This window comes from Centrocercus urophasianus, unplaced genomic scaffold (assembly GCF_019232065.1).
Source record: "Centrocercus urophasianus isolate 14NV4802_14NV808 unplaced genomic scaffold, USGS_Curo_1.0 seq_12, whole genome shotgun sequence".
NCBI classification, from domain to species: Eukaryota; Metazoa; Chordata; class Aves; order Galliformes; family Phasianidae; genus Centrocercus; species Centrocercus urophasianus.
In genome coordinates this window covers 820,606-840,695 of record NW_024884364.1, presented here as the reverse complement: position 1 = coordinate 840,695, position 20,090 = coordinate 820,606, and the positions used below count along the sequence as shown (strand labels likewise).

General features: G+C 41.5%; 1 pseudogene; it reads right to left on the bottom strand.

The window, feature by feature from the left end:
* Positions 1–2,494: 2,494 nt before the first annotated feature.
* LOC122155685 overlaps positions 2,495–20,090 on the bottom strand; it is a 28,988-nt pseudogene continuing 11,392 nt past the window's right edge.

The following is a 20,090-nucleotide window of genomic DNA, read 5'->3' as shown; positions in this document are numbered from 1 at the left end:
TGAGAGTGTCCAAAACTGAAGGCCTTAATCTAATGCTGTAGACAAGATGGCTAGGGAGCAGACGCTGCAGAGACAAGCAGAAAAAGAGAAGGCAGTCTTGCAACTCCCGGTTTTATCATGCATTTTAGAAATGAAAATGGAATAATCAAGACTTCTGGGAGCTGTAGTTCTTCTTTTGTGAGGCAAGTACCCAGAACTATAAACAGTCCATGGAACTGCAGCATTAACTCTTTAACTCCCAGTGCATTACATGATGTTATGATGTGGAATACTGGTAACAAAAAATCAGAAAACCGCAACAAGCGCATACAGAGAGCATGATAATACTATTTCATAGAGCTCAACTACAAGACACTATTTTTCAACATAGTCACCACCATTAGCCAGTGATGAACAAGACCCTGCATGCCTATGCAGTACATTGGCATACATATTCACTCTTTTTCAGGGTCTCATAGATATGTGCTCATGTCTCTTTGGGCATGCTCAGTGGTATTTAGGGTGGTTGAGTACCCACCTATTTCTTCCCCTTTTTTCACCATCGGTTTCATCACTGAAACCTTTGTCTCACTTCCACCCTCTTTTCCCCAGTTTGGAAGATTGTCATTGCTTATCAGGCCAGAGTGAGCCACTTTTTAAAAACAACTTATGTGGAACCCAAGGAAAAAGTCCTGACACATTTTGAGACAAAATACAGAAGTGTTCTGCTGTGACTCCAGTACTTCTCATGAGGCAAAATCACTGAGGCAAAAGATAAAACACTCTACTATGTTTCCAGTGCAAAATTATTGATGAAAAACAAGGCTGTTCACCTACTAAAGCTGAAATGGAAAGTTTTAGAACTATTGCTTATGGATTCCTTTTGCTAAGCTAACACATTAGTTCTTAAACTAATGTACTAATCCCTATTGCTAAGCAAACCTACCTAAATCAAATAGGTATATGCCTATAGCCCAACCTCCTGCTCAAATTAGAATCAGCTACATGATCAGAGCAGGTTGCTCAGGGTTTTATCCAATCAGGTCATGAAAACCTACAAGGACAGGGACTATACAAGCTCTCTGAACAACCATTTCCAATGTTTGCCTGTTCTCACTATATCCAGGCTGAATCTCTCATTTCATGTCTGCTGTCTCTTCTTCTCCCATCACATGCTACCATGAAGAACCAATTTCTGCCTGCTTGGAAACCTCCTTGTAAGTACTGGAAGGCTGCTACTAGGTCCCCTACAAAGCCTTCTCTTTTCCAGACAACCTGTGCTTTAGCCCCTGATAACCTTTCTCACTAGTTTATCAATATCTTGTACTAGGAGAGTATCAGTACTGAACACAGTAGTCTAGAAAAGGCCTAACAAACTTTGCACAAAGGAGGATAATGGCTTCCCCCAGCATTTGCCATAGAGCCTTAATTGTGACTCCTGCTTCCATCCTGCAATACCACAGTCCTGGTACTACAAGCTGGTGACAGACAACAGTCTTTAACACAGGTTAGTGTACCCTCTAGCCATAGCTGATAGCTTTCTGAGGGTCTCTAAGCTAATATTAATATACTGCTGCAATACAGATATATAGGGGAAGCTGTCAGGATATCAGTACTCCTTTTACCATGTCATCAGAAAAGTGAAACAGCCATATCCTTGGGAAGATCACGGACAGTTCACTGCATAGTAACATCTATTAACGTAATCTGTTTGCATGAAATTTCTACAGCAGATTATCCTACGTGCAAGCAGACTTCATCACCACATCTCACTCTACACTTTTTATGAAAGGAAACTACATCTCAAAAAGAAGATGACTAATATCTACTTCCCTAAAAAAGGATAAACCAGACATAAAAAGGAACTCCACAAACCTATCCATATTTAGCCCTTCTTTTTTGTGGCACAGCAGACTGTTTTTTAAGGCAGTTGGCCCTGAAAGAAAATCCTGGAGACTTTGGAATGGAACTGGCATCTGAAAGTATGCTCTGAAAGATCATTGCCCTCGCAGAATTTCTAAAATACTCCTGCTTGACATAAGAAATAGTAACAAACATGAGGCTACATAACATACAGAGAATTTGGAGAGGATTATTTTGACCTAATGGCCTCCCTTCATACATCACCATTATGAAGTTACTTGGAGAACTGGTTACGTAATTCTCCCTTGGCCTTCCTTTGCCTGTTCTTGTTCTTCAGCTGTGACAGAAAGATGATTCAGAGGGCTATGATGAAGGTTAAAAATATTTGGGTTTTTGCTCTGGATTTGTTTGTTTGTTTCTTGTATTTTGACTGCAAACAATCTGTTGTGTTAGCTCAATTGAGAAGGTAGTCCAGAAACAGTTAGAGGGAGCAGAATACTTAAGCCAATGTAGTGACCGAAAGAAAAATATGTGTATCTGATCTAAGAAATGTTTCTCTTTTTTACTTTTTTTTTTTTTCAGACACTGAATTTTGTGCGGATTTAATAAACTATCAAGTCACTGCCTTCTTTTCAGTTTTCACATAGTTTATTTCACTTGAACTCAAACTACTGTATATCAAGTCAGGCTTCACATAGAAAATAAGGGCATCAAATGAAAGAGGGTGCATTCAACAGAGCAAAAGTGTGTACAGCAGGAGAGCCAGAGTAATGGTGTTTTCCTTATGAAAGCAGGAAACTCAGATTACTGGTTCCAGAACCATGGTGTTCTTTTCAGAATCTTTGATCCAGACATCTGCAGAAAGAAAAAGCATAAGGCATAGTGCATGAAGAATATTTAGGAATAAATCAAAGGGCCAAGAAGTTGTAGAGAATCCTTTTGTCATTGACATAGACCCTTCCAGTTGCATTCAGAATTGGGATGCTGGGAGAACTGCACACATGAGGGAAATACGGAAATGGAATAAAAATGGATCCTTTAAACTCTCCATAGTATGTTCAAGCCTGGTCTGCATATTTGGATTAGAAATAGTGCCACCAGCTAGTGTAGTAGATTCCAAATCAATCTGCAGTCCGATCAGATGGAATTAAAGACAGAACAGAAGTGGCTGCTTTGCTTGCTTATGGCCAGTTCTCAGTTCCAGCTGTTTCAGAGGTTCCCATCTTGAAAGCGTATTAACACTAACCTGAACTGCAAGGAGAATTGTATTCTCTTGCTGTACGGTCATCTGTAGGAGCAAAAGGAGAATGCATGGTGAGTCACAAAACTACATAGTAAAATAATGCCAAGCTTCTTTCTCTTTAACACAACCATCCCACTCTCCTTATTTTCCCCTCTTTAGAGTGTGAATATAGGAACAGAAAAATGTCTAGAATTTTCATTTGTCTCTACTCCAGCTATAAAAGATCCTATTATGCAGTATGATTATGTTGGCTCACAATGTCAGAGGCAGATGGTGGTGGTATGGCAGTTGAGGTTGAACCTTGTTGCCAATATTCTGTTACATTTTGTTGCCGTGTGACAAGGGGCAATAGAGGAGCAGTCTGACAAATGGCACCTGACAATGAAGTGCATATGAAGAAAAAGTGTGGAATTGATTTCCCCATTAAGAAAAAATTGCACTCATTGATATTTATTGACACTTGTTGAATGGTTATGGAGACCAAACAGCAGATGTTAGTGTGAGGTAGTGGGCAGTGCATTTCAACACTGGGGACAACAACAGTAGATCACCTCTGATGGTACAGTTTTTTTTTTTTATGAATGTGGCATGCAAGCTCTTATTCACTACTGGAAAAAAATGCACAGCCAAAGGTGGTGACTATGTTGAAAAAAGGTATTTTGTAGCTAAGGATTTGCTCTATCAAATACTATTATTGTGCTCTTTGTGTCCGTTCTAGTTTTCATGGATATAAATAGGAGGCATTACTTTCAGAGTGACTTACATAATAGGATGTTTTTTAAAGAGAAAACCTTTTGGTAGGTTTTCCTAGTAGCCTTGTTTTTTTACTGATAATATATTCCTGTCTTACAACAAGCACAAAAATTATGGTGAAAGATGAGATAGCAAAGAGAGAGCATACTAGGTTACAGTACTTATTTCTGCAAAGACTGCATTAAGAATTCTCCTCTTCTTCTTGAAATGGTATGGGAAAGGAGAGCAGGATTGGAATTCAGTATACAACATGCTCAGCTTTCTAAATCTCCGATGGTACTTTTGCATATTGCTCTCAAATTCTTTTCAGATAGTTCTTTTTATCCTGTGTGCTGTCTCATACTGAGCATGGAGAGGTAGAGGCCTAGGATGAATTCAAGATCTCTGGGCTTAGTTCATGTAGAGCTTCAAGGAATTGATGCAAGTTGTAGCGATACTGTTAAACTTGCTGATGCTCTTTAATGGATAGCCCAGTAGTTTGTTTAGGTAGGGGGAAGAGCCTGTTCTTTGTACCGAGTAGATAAGGAAAGTTCTGCTTTGAATCAGATTATAGTTTTGTGAAACCACTGTGAAAGTATTGTGCAATCAAGGTAAGAAGCTAACTGAGCATCTGTGTAGACCAGGTTCAACCAGAGGAAGACTGCTGATGATGACCACAGACCCCAAAAGACCACCACCATAAAAATCTCATCCTGTGCAAGGAGGCAGAAGCCTATGTTAATTATTTTGGGAGAAGTATTGAATACATATGTACTGCCTGGGAAAACATTTGCATATGTAACACAAGTAATGTATATAGGCTGAAGATACTTTGTACAAAACATGCATGGTAAGCAGAGATGATTCACCACGCACCCAGAGCCAAAAATAAATATTGCCTGCTTTTGAAAACTCCAACTTGAGTCTTAAGTTAACAGGCTAAGAAATTATTTCCCTATTATCCTCTGGGACATGACAGAACCTACTCGTTGTCTGGACTGTTACACTACACCTGAGAAGCATAGAACTTAATTCTGCCTTCTTACCAATTAAGGTGGCAGTACGTAACACTGATTTTAAATAAATGTCTAAATATTTTCAAGAGAGCTCAGGAGTGAAAGAAGACATGGTAAACTAACAGAGAAGCTTTCTTTCCACAGAGACATAATTTGAAGTTCAAACAAACAAACAAACAAACAAACAAAAAAAAAAAACCCAACAAAACAAAACAAAAAAAAACAGTCATTTTGAATATCCACCCCAAAACATAACCTCAGTGTCTAGCAGTCTCACTTCAAAGAACAGAAAAGAAAGTGATTCTGAAACGTAAATGTAGAAGTTCTGTACAGAGGAAACCCAAGCTTGATGGTGACTCTTCATCAGTGACTGTGAAATCTCACCTGGTTTATAGTAGTCATAGACATGCACTATGGCTGGTTTCAGGTTTTCTATTTCATTATCTTGTTCCACTGATATGTTAAGATTCAGAGAAGTCTTGTCCAGCTGGAGAGAAAAATAGACACTGGCTATCTCAATGTCATCTGCATTCCGAGTTCATTCCCTCTGCATCAAAGATTTTTCTTCACTTCTCCAGATTCTTTCATACTCTCTTTTGCCAATTTTGAGTTGTATGGTTAGCCTAGAGATTTGTATTTTCTGATCTCTAAAGTCCCAACACAAAAGACTGCTGTTGTTTTTATGAGAGTCTCAAAACAAAGTATTTCTGTTGTGCAGCAACTGCTTTAGTACTACTTGACTGAGCAGATCTGTGTGGTCTTCCTCTTACTTCTTCCAAGTAGATTGTGACTTTGTCTGGTTTTATCTCTGCCTTTTTCACCAAGAGTACATTCTCCAACTTTGCAGGAAGACAAGAGAATGTGTTTTGTTAGCATCAGCTCATTAGCCTTGCCTGATGTCTCACATTTAGCTTGATATTTGTTAGCACACTACTGCTGATTATGGCACTTAGCCTAGACATGGGAGAGCCTGCCTTCTCTAACCGTAAGGGCCTGTATTCGCTAGGAGCACACAGAAAACTTTCTTAGATTTGGAACAAATGTCCTTTGCCTATGATTCTACTTTAAGCATTTGTAACAAAGGTAAAGCCATTAAGAAGGAAAACACGATGGATCTTTTAGTTATCTCCTAGAAAAATGAAACATATCACTGAATAATTCTATGGGATTCATCAATGCTTAACGGAGTATTCCTCCAAATGACAACAGTGAGAAATTTCAGTGCACCCCAGATAGCTCTGATGAGGTGTTTTTCAGCTCCTTGCTAGCTTCTTACCTCATCAGTGGTTCTAAATACCACAAACTACACAATCAGCTCAGCAAATAGAAAACTGCCTTGTGGAATAGCCCACTGTATCTGCACTTGCTTAGTTTATTTAACTAACTAACTAAAGTAAGATAACTTCATAGCAACTATTATACTCCAGCAGTTCTTAGAGGTTTGGGTATTTCTAGCTGAGATACATCTGGAAAGTCTATCTTCACATTTTCAGGGAAGGCCAGAGGAAAAAGTCTTACCTCTTTCACAGACTTTTTTGTAGGAATGAACCCTGACAGCATATCCACCTTCATCAGGACCATATTACTTCAGTTACGGTCCCCAGTGTAACTGAAAAAAAGGCAGGAGAGAAACACATTAGATGGGGAACTCATCACAACATTTACAGAATATCATGATAAACTTTAGTCCAAATTCTGTTCTGCTCTACAGTGATATGAAAGCACAACTGCCTACGTAAAGAGGAAAAAAATCTTATTGCCCCAACTAGCTCAATATGGAGAAAGACTGTGCAGCAAATGTACACATTGCCATGTAGTGAGATGGAAGTTATCTTTGACGTTATAGATTAAGAGTGGACGGGTCTCCCATTCTTTTGTCTTCTCACCCAATAAAAGGAAGATGTTGGCGTTGTCCTCTTTCAGGACAGTAGGCATGGAGAATACAAATCAAGACACACTGGTTCAGACCATGCCTCCAAATTCTCCCTGTGCTGGGAACTCTGGTTCTTGAGAACACTGGCTGTCTCATCTGCCAGTGCTCTAGGAACTGCTGTGCTGCACTGTGCTGAGACAGTTGGGCTATGGAAACCACTGCCAATGTTTTCCCTTGCTTTCCCAGGCCTTAGCTCTCTTTTCATTGTCTTTGAATCTGCGGAGAAGGCAGTCTGTCCCAGTGTTTGCCAAAAATAGAAGATATTTAGGGGGTTCTAGCTATATTGTGGAAGTTCTCACTGTTTTCTGGTGAAGGAAAAGCATCAGAGAATCCCATACCTAACTGATAAGTGGATGTCAAACTGTTTCCTGACACCATCACATTCTTGTGTTACTGTTTCCACATCCAGGAGGAAGACAACTTCAGTGTTTGGTGGCGGGGTGTTATAGTAGAGAGTGCTCTGGTAGAAAAGAAACAATGTCTGTCAAGTACCCCAGAACTTTCCTGCATGAGCCAAAGGTCTATCTGTGCCTCCAGCTTTTAACAAACCGATAACCAGTAACTAACACAGCTTGCTCCTGCTGTTCTTTCTGTCCAGACGTGCTACGTTGAGCCCATAGGGTCTCATAAAGCCTACGAACATAGCCCTAGGTTTGAAGGCTCAGATACCTTAATACAAGGTCCCATTCAGTCCAACGTTGTCTCTGTTTTTTAATAAAAATAAAATAAAATAAGGCTTGAGAAAGCATATTAGCTAGAACACTGCCCACAAAGAGAAAGAAGCAAAATCCTATATAGAGCTTGAGGCTATAGCATTTGCTTAGATCAAAATCTCACTTATAGAGTTAGTGGCAAAACTTAACAGCTCTGTTTCTTATATATACTCACCTGTATGTATACACACCCACTGCCAGTTGCCTGTACTGTGTACATCCCTGGGACTTCAAGGAGAGGTGCTTGATGCAAGACTAGTTTATTATTTTCGTGCACATGGAACTCTAGTGGAGAAGCCTCTTTGACTTTCACTGTCACCTTTACATCTCTGACTGCATGAGGAATCAGGGCTGCATATTGAGCCAGGGCCTGCAGGCTAACAACCGTATCCTGAAAGTAAAGAGAAACTCACTTTCCTATGCAGTAAAGCAGTACAAGATCCAGCACTCTAAATCAGGCACAACAGGGAAAAATACACATCGAATGGCCCCGAATCATGCTCTGATACAACTAGGGTATATATGCCATTGAGTTCACAGGCTTCTATATGACTTCTGTATGTGGTGAGCATGGCTTCTGAGCCCTGGGACTAGCAGTTCTAGTCCTGGGTGATCCCGCAAACAAACTAACAACTTCCCCACAGCATACCCCTTCGCAAGCAGGGCTCATGTATGCCTCTCTGCAAAGGATGGATCTGGAGAGGTATGCACACACACAACATACACGTATCACTCTATGTACAGTATCTCTCCCTATAACTTTCTCCCTATAACTTTCCCGAGATTGTTACCTGTGTGGAAGCAAATCCCCCAAGAGCATTTCTTTGTTTACTGAGCCAGTGCACAAGCCTGCACTTTCATTGATGGCAAAATCTGGTTTGGAAACATGAGCCAGAAGGACATAGGCTACTATCTCAATCATAGAGGAAGATTCTTCACTACTGGAATCTGATGTCAGATGTTCTGCTGGTGCACAGAGAAAAAAAATGTGGGAGAGAAAAACTTTAAACCCTGATGAACATTAGCTCATCCTGCCCTTCTATATCTGGAGGAGTGGCAGTTTTCTTTACAACACCAGAAATGGCTGCAACTTTCTGGAGAAACTCAGAATACAGAAGCCAATCTCTCCAGTGGTTTTTGTTCTCTGAAAATATGCAAGGCTCCAATTCTTCCTCTGGAAGCACAGAGAGATCAAGGCTGCAGATGTGACCCCAAGTTCTCATTCTTCTAAGAAACAGTTCTGCTAGGATCTGATTGATTCTGAACACAAGCTTTTCATTAAGAGCGCAGTCCTGGTTTTATTTCATTGCGTGCATACTCAAAGCTATGTTTCTGTTAGTGGTGACAGAGATGAACTAGTTTTCACATGCCATATTCCAAGCTATGATAAGGAAGCCACACTTGTTATTACTACGTAGCCAGGCACTGCTTCCTCAGTGATATGCTGTGAGTATATCAGCTCTTGGATCGTAAGTGTAGCTCACATTACTGTCATTAAGTGGAGAATGCGTAGGTTGACTTTAAGAGACCAGGGACCAATGGTGCACAGCATGGGGAATAAACTGGAGGAACTAGACATCTGTGTGTTGTCACAGGGCCATATTCTCACTGCAATCATGAAGATGGGATGGGACAGCTTGTATGACTAGAATGTTGTCATGGATGTCTATGTACATTTTAGGAAATATAAGTCAGCAAGTCAAGGTGATAGAGTTGCTCTTCATGTGAGAGAGCAACAGGAATGTATGGAGTTCTACCTAGGGATGAATTATGAATGAATTGAGAATTCATGGATAAGAATTAAGGGGTATCATGGGAAACACTGGAAAACAGGAAGTTCCAAAATAACATGAGAAAAAAAGTTATTTACTTTGAGGTTGACAGAGTACTGGAACAAGGTAACCAGAGAGGCTGCAAGAGTCTCCTTCTCAGGAGATTCTCAAAACCCATTTAGACTCTTTCCTCTGCAGTCTACTACAGGAAACCTGCTTTAGCAGGGGCATTGGACTAGATGACCTCCAGAGGCCCCTTCCAACTCCTGCAATTCTGTGAATCCAAAGAGAAGAAATCCAAATCTTTGAAAGGCAACAACTTACCAGTTTCTTTCTCTAACTTATCCAGAAGCTCCTGTCTCATCTCCACATCCCTGGTCAGTGTGAATACATAAGCCATCAAGGCCTTGACATAAAGGCTGGTCTCATCAAATGTAACATTCTTAAGACAACGTAAGGCATTATTCAGCATTATATCCTGAGAAAGGAATGAATTTAAAGTAAATTTCTCAATATATCAACAATCCTTGAGTATTACAGCTACATCTTCCCTGCAAGCCCTGCATCATTTTCAGTGACAACTGTTCCCCTAAGGTTAGTTGGGAATCATAGATGCTCTGCTTGCTGCAAATCAGGTTAGTGACAGCAAGAAAATATTATCCATGTTAAAAAGCCCTAAAAGAGTTCAAATGTGACTTACATTCTTCTCCAATTGGAGCTCCAGAAGGGCAGCAGCTATATAGGCTGTTAATGGGAGTGTATCATCCACACCACCCTGTAAATCACACAGACAAACAAAAATGAACATTGCTTGCCTTCAAACATTATGCGAACTGTCATTGTTTAACTACCAAAACTGCCTATGGATAACATAACTACCAGAGCATAGTAGCATGCTGTGGGCATTCTTGATATGGTGGTAAGTTATTGATTTATTTTTTTAATACGTTACAAGTAAACACTAGAACAAAGGTTTTATGATGCAGAATTTGTATACAAGATGTGAGTTTGTATAGAAATCAGTTGATTGTGAAAAGCTACAGGTTAACAAGGGGAAAAACAGTAATCCAAGTCTCTTTCCCCATCAGAGGACAAGCATTCCCAATGAAGTTCTGCCAGCATCCTCAGGGAAGAGACAAGACTGCATCATAAACAATGTTGTGAGACATTATTCATACTGACAGCAGAAACTTCAAAGTGCAAAGAGAGGGAACTTCATTGTGACCCAAAATATCTATTCAAATAGAAAGCCCATGTTGAGAAATGAGTGGAAATCAGATTAGGATAGTCTATCTGTACACTCTGGTTTTAGTTTGTACTGCACTGAAGGAAGGGAGGGAGGGAAAAAGTGAACCCTTTACTTTGCTAAAATGTCAGCCTGTTTTATTTCAAACTGTGCCTTGTGTTTAGTAGGGTGACTTTGCAATCTGAGTAGTCCTGATTATTTTTCCCTTTACAGAACACATGAACCCACGTAGTGCTGCACTATATCCAGTTGTTTGGTACTCGAGCATCAGGGCATGTTCATTGTGCATTTCCAGCTACAGTGCAGGGATCAATCTGGGAGTGCCAGGCTCCAGGAAAAGTAATACTTGGTGGGCAGTGAAGGGTCAACAGTGTCACAGTGTCACAGAATCACAGAATCACCCGGGTTGGAAGGGACCTCAAGGATCATGTAGTTCCAACCCCCCTGCCTAGCAGGGCCACCAAACACACACGTGTGTGTTCAAGTGTCTTCAGATCATTCCATGTTAAAGCACAAAGTTGGGCCTATCTGGAGTTTTTATTGTGGATCATAATGCATGAGAAGAGGGACATTCCAGCCAGAGTTTTTTGTACAAGCACTATAGAATACAAGTATTTCTCCCTGTACCCCTAATGTGCCTTGGCACAGTCATGGTGCCATTTATCTAGAGAAAAAAAAAAAAAAGAGAATGCTCAATAGAGATTAAAAACTCATGTAGAGAAAATATATATTGTTCTAGGCTATGCTTCACTCTGCTCAGGGAATATGTTTAACTGAGTTAAACCATGCTTTGCACTACTGTGCGCAGCAGAAGAGCCTGGGAGTTGACCCTGTCCCCATATTGGGTTTCTCCCACTCCTACTTCCACTGCCATTAGTCATACCTTCAAGTCATTATTGAAGAGCTTCCCCACACTCTGAAAGCAACCATTGGGTAACTGATGCTTCTGCAGCCAGAGCACAGCATCCTGCACATGATCTTTGCTGATGTAAATGTAAGAGCTGGCCTGCCCAAAGGACCGGGCCACAGAAACTGTCAGCCTGTGGGCAGAGCACAGATGTCACAGACAGGAAATAGAATGGATGCTAGGTTTGGGATGACAGTACCAACTCTGGTCACTCACCATGTGTTGCCCTGGGTGTCAGACTTCCCAAAGGCACTGTAGGAGCCATCATCATGTTTGTAGAGCAGCTGACGCTGATAACCTATGAAGACAGGGGCAAAAGCAACTCTCAGCATGAAAACATGTACCAACTCAAACTGTACTTTTAGTGTAGGAAGAAGCCTTTTACAGCAAGAGACTTCACCAGTTCCTACAGAGACATTGAACCAAACTTACTACATCAAAATGCCTTGAGCATCCCACAGTACCAGAGTGACAAGAAAAAGTTGCACAGCATCACTGAATGCAGCCGCTCTACACTATTAGCTGATTTTGCAGAGTAGAGACATGCTCAGCCATTTCACCTCCCCACACTTTCCAAGCAACACTGACACCGTACTGTGAACAGAAAGATCAGTAGGAATGGCTAAAAAGGCTTTTATCAGAAGGGACAAAGAGAAATCCTAATATGGTGTACTTTGCAAAATAAGACACCAGCACTGTATTAAATTTGGATTATATCAGACATAAGCAAACACTAACTAAATTATTTATCTGCTATGGCCACCCCTTATTCCAGTTAGTAGCAACTGTTACCCTGTTTCCACAAGGAACTGTATGTGCATCAGACTGATAACAGAATGAAATACAGGCATCACAGTATAATGGAAATAATTACCTACACCCTCCTGAGAAAAATAGGCTTAGTTCTTCAATAATATCCAGAGACAGAAATAATGATTCTTCAAAAAGATGCTTTACCTTTTTTGAAACCATTTCCTTATACTCAGTGATCTCTTTCTTTGGCACAACTCTGGCATTGCTTCCACTCATCTTGCACTCACACATTGGACAAATTTACAGATTTACATTTACAGCACTTTTTTTTCCTCCAAAAATAGAAGAAAGGACAACATTTACCAGTTCTCAGACAATAACTTCAATTTCTGGGTCCAATTGTTTAGTCTTCTTCAAGTACTGGAGTATGAAGATGTTTGGTGCAAACTGAACCATGTTCTGTTCACCACAGCCAAATGGCATCTTAAGCAGCTGATCTAAATTTTGAAGTGCCAGGCCCATGATATCCCCTAAAATATGAGGTGGAGAGTAAGGAGAAAGAAAAGTATTCAGCGATATAAAATGAAAGGACTCCTGCCTTCTCTAAGCTCTACTGGAATCCTGAAAAAGAGGTCCTCATGAAACTGATGTGTGTAATATCACAATTAGATTTCTTCCTGCCCCTCCTGAATAAGTCCAGAATAGCAAAGGAAGTCGTATCATTCTGGGAAGAGGCAGGGAATGCTAAACTTCAGGGGATCTGAGGAAATCCTAAGAGAACTGTCATTCCTGAGGTATCAAGGAGGGAAAAGAATTATAGAGGCCTGCCAGATGATAAGCCAGAGAGATGTTATTGGTTGCTTTAGGTGGATGATTGAGAGACATCAAAAGGAGATATCGTGTTTTGCTCCTTCTTCTCCAGACACTTGGGATCCTAAGATCCTTCCATATGAAAGGAATAACTGCTGAAAAAGATTACTTGATACACATTTCTAAGGCCATCATCACACTCTTCAGATTATCTTGTGGGGAACTGGGAACAGGCCAAAGCACTGTGCAATCTTTTCCCACTAGGGCCCAAGAGCAAGGAAAACCTTTATCACCAATCACAGAGAAAGTGGCTCGGCCAGATCCCTCCAGTGTTTCTGCAGGCAGGGTCAGGAAGAATTCTTCCGAGACTGTGTTATCTAAGGAAGGGAAAAGCCAGAAATTTACTCAATGGAAAAGTTATCACACTCAATTGAGACAACCCAAAGGGGACCCCGCGAGACTGAGTATGAAAGCTGAGATCTGAAAACATGTGCCTCATACAGGAAACGCCAGGCAGAAGATAGATATGAAGAAACTACAGTTGTTCTCTCAGGAATGACACAGGTGCTCGTTCTTGGACAAATTCCCCCCACCTCTGGGTACCTGCAGTAGTCCCATCCCTTCCATCCTGATAGCAGTCAGTGAATTATGTTCTATACCTGTAGCACAGAGAAAGGCATTTTGGGTCTTCTCTTGTAGAATGCCTCCTGGCTGCAAGTGGAGAAAGAGTGGTTCAGAAGGTAGGAAAGGAAGTCTCCATGCCTCTGTAGGCCTGTCTGTTTCCAAGAAAGATCTAAACTTCCTCTTGCTAATGCCTCATGGGATAACATACTGTCCCCAGGTATTCTCCATCATTGATCTGACTAACCTTCACAAAGGTTTTATCACTGTGTCTGTCTTTCCTTGCAATGGTGTCACAGCAACCCTGTTATCACACAGATTATGCAAATCTTCTGCCACACTGCTCACAGTGATATTCACTTTGCCTGCAAGAAGCACGAGAGTGCATCACTGAGCACTTGCAGCAGAGTTCTGTACATACAGGTGATGGAACCAAACAGAGGGGCAGGCAAATTTCACACCTCCTCCCACTAGCTACCACACATCCCTCTGCTTAACCTCACCCAGTCTAGTGGCTGTCACATTCCACGCAAAGATTTTTGCTTCATTGGCACAGAGGCAGCTGGTGAACTGGCAGACTGGACAGGCATCCACCTTTAGTTTTGGAGTCTCTATGAGGGTGGTGTGCACCTGAGTGTGCTGAGGTGTACAAACATACATTGGCATAGAATTAGCACCAGGCACTGATCAAAGGAACAAACATCATGAGTCACAAAAATGATACTGTGTTTTGTGTCCTAGATACCAGTATATAGCCAATAGCTTGCCTTTAGGCTTTTACTCTTGCTCTAACATAAAATATGGGACTGGGAAATACTCACTTGGATACAGACCTCGAGGTAGTTGAAGACGGTGGCTTTCAGGCTGAAAATCTCTCCTTGTATCACAGAGTATGGCAGAGACAAGTCTACAAAGAAAGGCTGGAAGACCCTAAGTGTAGCTGAATGAGAAATCCCAAAGCCACTATCAGCAACACAGAAGACATTAGCATTCCATTCTGTAATAGTGTCAGGTACAGTAATTTGGAGAGATGCTTGACCTTCACCACTGCAGCAGGAGGAGAGAGAAAACTTGCTTAGAAGTAGTCAGAAGTTTCCAAAGATCTCTGAAAAAGGCAGGCAGAGGCTATTACAAGCCTGACAGAGACTAAATCCCAAATCCAAGTTTCTGGAAAATATGTCCGTGGTTTGGGCTTTGCGTCATCTGACTGAGGTATAAGACTGGCATGAACAACATGACTGTCTGCAGAAAAGCAAGTAATACGTCAGAAAAAAGCGTAAGTCACAACAGGTGAAATTACTTCTTCATTCATAGGCAATCTAGCATAAACCATAAATTATCTGTGTATACAGGGTTAGCTTCACGTTTTCTGTGAAGACTACAGAACCCAAGGACAGCTAATAAGGGACATAGATTTGAGCTTTTAACTATTATTGGTTAACTGGGTTATCCTGGGCTTGCTTATGAAACTCCAGCAGAGCAGATCTCCAGAAGAGATCCTTCCCCACAGGTAGCCAGCTCTTAAATAGGTCTAGGAGAGGTGCAGCCAGGCTGCACCCCTTCCAGCAGCACAGGTGAATTGCTTTCACCTGTGCTCCCGTGGCTGACTCATTGCTCCCCTCAGGTGATCAATCAGAGGTTCAGGCCGTGATTCACCAGATCCCATGCGCTTACCCACAACACTGTCTGTATTAGACAACATCTTTCTCTCAAAGTTTTGTTGCACACAGGAAACAGGTTTCTTGATTTTAGTACTGGTAAATATTTTCATGCGCAGTAACTGGGAAAACAGTAAAGAGAGTAAATCAGTGGTAAATAACAGGCAATAAGGAACGTTGAAAATATCTTGAGATATTTTCATATTATAGCAAATTTCATAAGGCAGTTGTTGGTAGCTAAAAAACTTTAAGATTCTGCTTGTTTGTATACATATACATAGACATTGAGAGCAGCCCTGTGGACAAGGACTTGAGGGTTCTGGTTGACAAGAATCTGGAGCCAGCAGTGTGTACTTGCAGCCTCGAAGTCCAGCTGTATCCTGGGCTGCATCAAAAGAGGCATGGATAGCAGGGCAAGGAAGCTAACTGTCCCCCTCTGCTCTGTCCTTGTGAGGCCCTGTCTGGAGTACTGCATTCAGGTCTGGGGCTCTCATCACAAGAAAGACAGGGAGGTGTTGGAGCAGGTCAAGAGGAAGATCATAAAGATGATCAAAGGAAGAAACACTTCTCCCTTGAAGAAAGGCAGAGGGAGTTGGGATTATTCAGCGTGGAGAAGAGAAGGCTCTGGGGAGACCATATTCTGGCTTTCCAGTGAGGGGAGCTTATGAACAGGAAGCTGACCGATTTTTTATGTGGTCTGATAGTAATAGGACAAAGGGGAATGGCTTTAATCTAGAAGAGGTGACATGTAGGCTAGATGTTAGGAAGAAATTCTTTCTTCAGAGTGTGATGAGGCTTTAAAACATATTGCCTAGAGTTGTGGATGTCCCATCTCTGAAGGTGCTCAAAGCGAATTTGGAGGGAGCCCTGGGCAGCCTGATCTAGTTATTGGTAACCATGGCAGAGAGGTAGGAATTAGGTGATCTTTAAAGTTCCTTCCGCCATTCTATTATTCTACAACTCTGGACAGTGCATGAGGAATGCATTGTCCTTACTCCTAAATTTTAACTTTCCCCATAATCCCCAAGTGAGTGTGGGTACACTGGATTAAAACATGACACAGATAACTTGTAGCAATGAATGACAGGGAAGCTGAAGTTTACTAAGGCTAAATATTTGTAGGCATTCAGGATGGCACAGTGGCAATCATTGGTTCAGGAAAAGTTTGACACAAGTGCAGAGTCTCACCTTAAACAAATTAAAAACGTCAGCATCACTTTGGTACCATGGTGCTCCCATCTGAGTCTTTTTAATGAGACTGGATTGCTGGGGCAGACAAGGGTATGCATCAAAGTCTTCCAGGTGATAAGGGAACCCTTGTCCTCCAATTGTAAAACTGTCATCAAAAACCTTCTTACATAACTGCAAAGGAAAAACAGAGGTCTTTGTGAGGAACTGGCCAACAAGATTGTGTAAATGAGCCAAATATTTGGACTATAGCCCTATATTTAATTTCATAAATCTTCATAGTTGACAAAGTTGGCACTGAGCCATCTTATGATTAAGGACATGAGGCCCAAGGAGTGGATGTAGGCAAGAAACCCTTAGGCTCAAGATCTTCACCTCTGGCAGTTCAAGCCTTTTAACTCTAAGGTGCAAAATCCGGATAAGACACATCTCAGTTTGAGTGCAAGGCATTGGCATATCTGACTTATAAATTTGATGAGTATTATTTAATATATCTGTTAGAAGTAAGTGCTGTGCCTTAGAACAGCATTCCTGTAAAAGAGATCACCAGATCACACTGAGGTGCCTACCTACAGCTGCAGTAAGTCCTTCCAGATTTGGATGAGGGTTCTTTGTAACAGGCTGGCCTACTCTAACATATCTTACAACTTTGTATGAGGCATACCCATGTGTATCATCTCTGGTACACTTCTAAATTTTCAGTTCTTGCAATGTTTTTGTTCTAATAAGTCTTAAATTCATTCCATTGAACCACAGCACTGCTTTAAGGATAAGTTTCTTCAAATCTTCTCAGAATTATTCTCAAAATGCACCTGGGTGCCAACAAAATGATGGCCACTTTTCACCAGTGACCTCATGGCCAGTATGGGTTTTGTCTCCTGGCTTCTGTTTTCTAAAGAACTGCTTGAGTGCTCAGCCTGAGTCATGCAGTTATAATTCAGCAATATCTGAGACAAAAGGACAAGAGGGCCCTACCATCATAAAATCGATTTTTTAATTGTAGACTACCCTGAGTTGGAAAGGGCCCACAAGGATCATCGAGTCCAGCTCCTGACTTCACAAAGGACTATTCAAAATTCAGAACATACTTAAGATTAGCTTAGCCTCTCTGCCTGGTAGCAGACAGAAGAAGAGAAAGGAAGGTTTATGTGAGAAAAGAACTTTTCCTCTAAGCAGTAAGCACCAGCATCTCTTTGAATCTGCTCTCCTGACCTACCCTGGCAGTGGTGCGCAGCTTCCATCACTCTCCAGGTTGAGATTCAAAGCACAAGGCAAATGCAGTAGGAACATGAAGAACACATAACTACTCAGAAAAGACCTAGGAGGGAGAATGCCAGAGCAGCCACATAACAATGCATCTGGGCCTAGGAACGGCCTATGGGCCTTCTCCTTCCAGGAGCCTCCTGTCAAAGCACGGAGACAGAAGGCAGGCAGACATTAGGGTGCTAGTCATGGCAGGCTGTACTCACTGTGTCTGCTGTTAGAGTATTGTTCTCCATCAGGAGGACGCTTTTGTCAACAGATTGGACAGAGCAAAGGGATCCTGGAGCAGCTTTGAGATTCAGACTTACTTTTGACCCTGGGACTTCCTGCTTGCTTGAGAAGTCCAATTCCACCTGCAAAAGGAGATAGGATCAGGCACTTATCATTAGAGAGTCTTAGGTGTATGGGCAGTGGAGTGAAAGAGAATAGGGAAGGGATGAGATGCGGAGAGAGTCCATCCTGGAAAACCACTGGAAAGGTTGCTGGAGCTGCAATGTACACAGCCCAGTCTTAATTCCCCTACTTCTTTGCAGCCACCTCCTGCTGATTCAAGACAGCCTAGGCAGTGAGAATTCTTCAGTAGCTAGGTTAGCAGAATTCTCTTTGCATTAGGGAGAGCATAGAGGACACTGTGCTTTCAGATCACTGGGGAATGTAGGGAGAAAACAGTATTCAAAGGGGCATGATTTACTCATTGGGAGGGGCTTGCCACTCAGTGCAGGGGAGGGCAAAACTAGGAATTTAGAGATGAAGGAGGTTACTTATTTTGTTTCTCAGACAAAACTACTGGACATTTGTTTTAGCAGGTATCCAATCTACACCTTTTGACTAAAGATAAAACAGAACCAGAAACGACAACAGACCAGAGAATATCAGTGATGTGATTGTCCTCTTCTTCCATTTTGCATTTCTGCTCACCTTGTGTCTACTTGAAACTCTTCCACATCAGCCACTACTTGTCCATCCAAGAAGAGTGTGTACACTAGAAGCTTGATGTCAGGCAGGAAGTCATTGCCAATAGTTAGAGTTAATGAGAAGGAACCATGCAGATCTGTACAATGCAGGAAAGAAGAGAAAAGAAGAGAGGAAAAGGACTCACTTGAATCCATGCCATTTAGAATCAGCTGACTGGAGACAGGAATCAGAAGAGGGAATTCATTATTTTCTGCCTGTAAACAGGAACACTTCATACAGTGCCACAGATTGCAGATTAACAACAATTTTAGAATAGCAGCCAATCCTCAAGGTTGGCAAAAATATCTCTCTTCCCTCCTCCTGCACATTATGTAAGCAGATGAACTACAAAATTTTGTATCTTCTCAAAGATATAAGCTAGCAGCAAAGTCACAAGGTCAGGAATTAGATCAATTAGATCTAATTAGATCAATTAGACAAGACTGGAGAAGGACACTCACCCGGAAGGCCACTGCACCAATCATAATGGTAACTGTGTTGATCTAATAAGGTGGACCACAGTCTAACAACTCTTTCAATAGCCCCTGCCTGTGGTTAATAGTAACATGTATAGTATTTGGCATTGTTTGGCAGTCACGCTTTCCTGAGATGTGCAATAACTTTCATGAGGTACTCACTCTCATGCTGCGGGATTGGCACCTGCTTCTTTCCACTGAAAAGGATCCTGCCTTTGGCTATCACCTGAAGAGCAAAAAGAAGAGCCATTGAAGGGCCTGAATTCTGCAAGCATGAGAATGTAAACAGAATGAAAGGGGAGAGAAGGAAATGTTTGACGGTTACTGTCACAGAAGCTCTTCTGGTAGGACGTGCCCTAAAAATCTCGTCAGCAAAGATGTTGATAGCATCTCTGGCAAGGGAATTCAGAGGTGTTTGTTAGGCCATGAGAAGTGGCTACTTATGTAGCCAGAGTCTAGCACCAGCAGCTGCTATTAAACACCAGTGGAATCTGATCTTCATGTTACTAAGATACAATTTTTTTTTTTTTACCTTAAAAATGTGCCCAGTTCAGTAACTGATACTCATCAGGTCAGTAACAGATAATCATGACATCACAGCTAAGTTGTAGCCAGACTCTTGCTTTAGATTCACTTTCCTGTAAGCAGACTTCATCAGCACATGTTCATGTACCTCTGCAGTACATTAGTATACTGTGCAATTTCAATTTTTTTTTCCTGTACAGATACAGACAAGGAGAGGTCAGCTACCTCACACAGTTGGAAGTTTGGAGCACTCTATTGGATAGAAACCAGTCCAGTCTTTCAGTGCTACCCATGTGAAGATAATAAATACTAGACTAAATGGCAGTCATCTGCCATTGCTGCTCTCAAGGGGTTCTTCACCAGTTTGTATAAATACCTGGGACTGTCCTGGCCCAGGTTCAGCACCTTTTACTTGGCCTTGTTGAACTTCATTAGGTT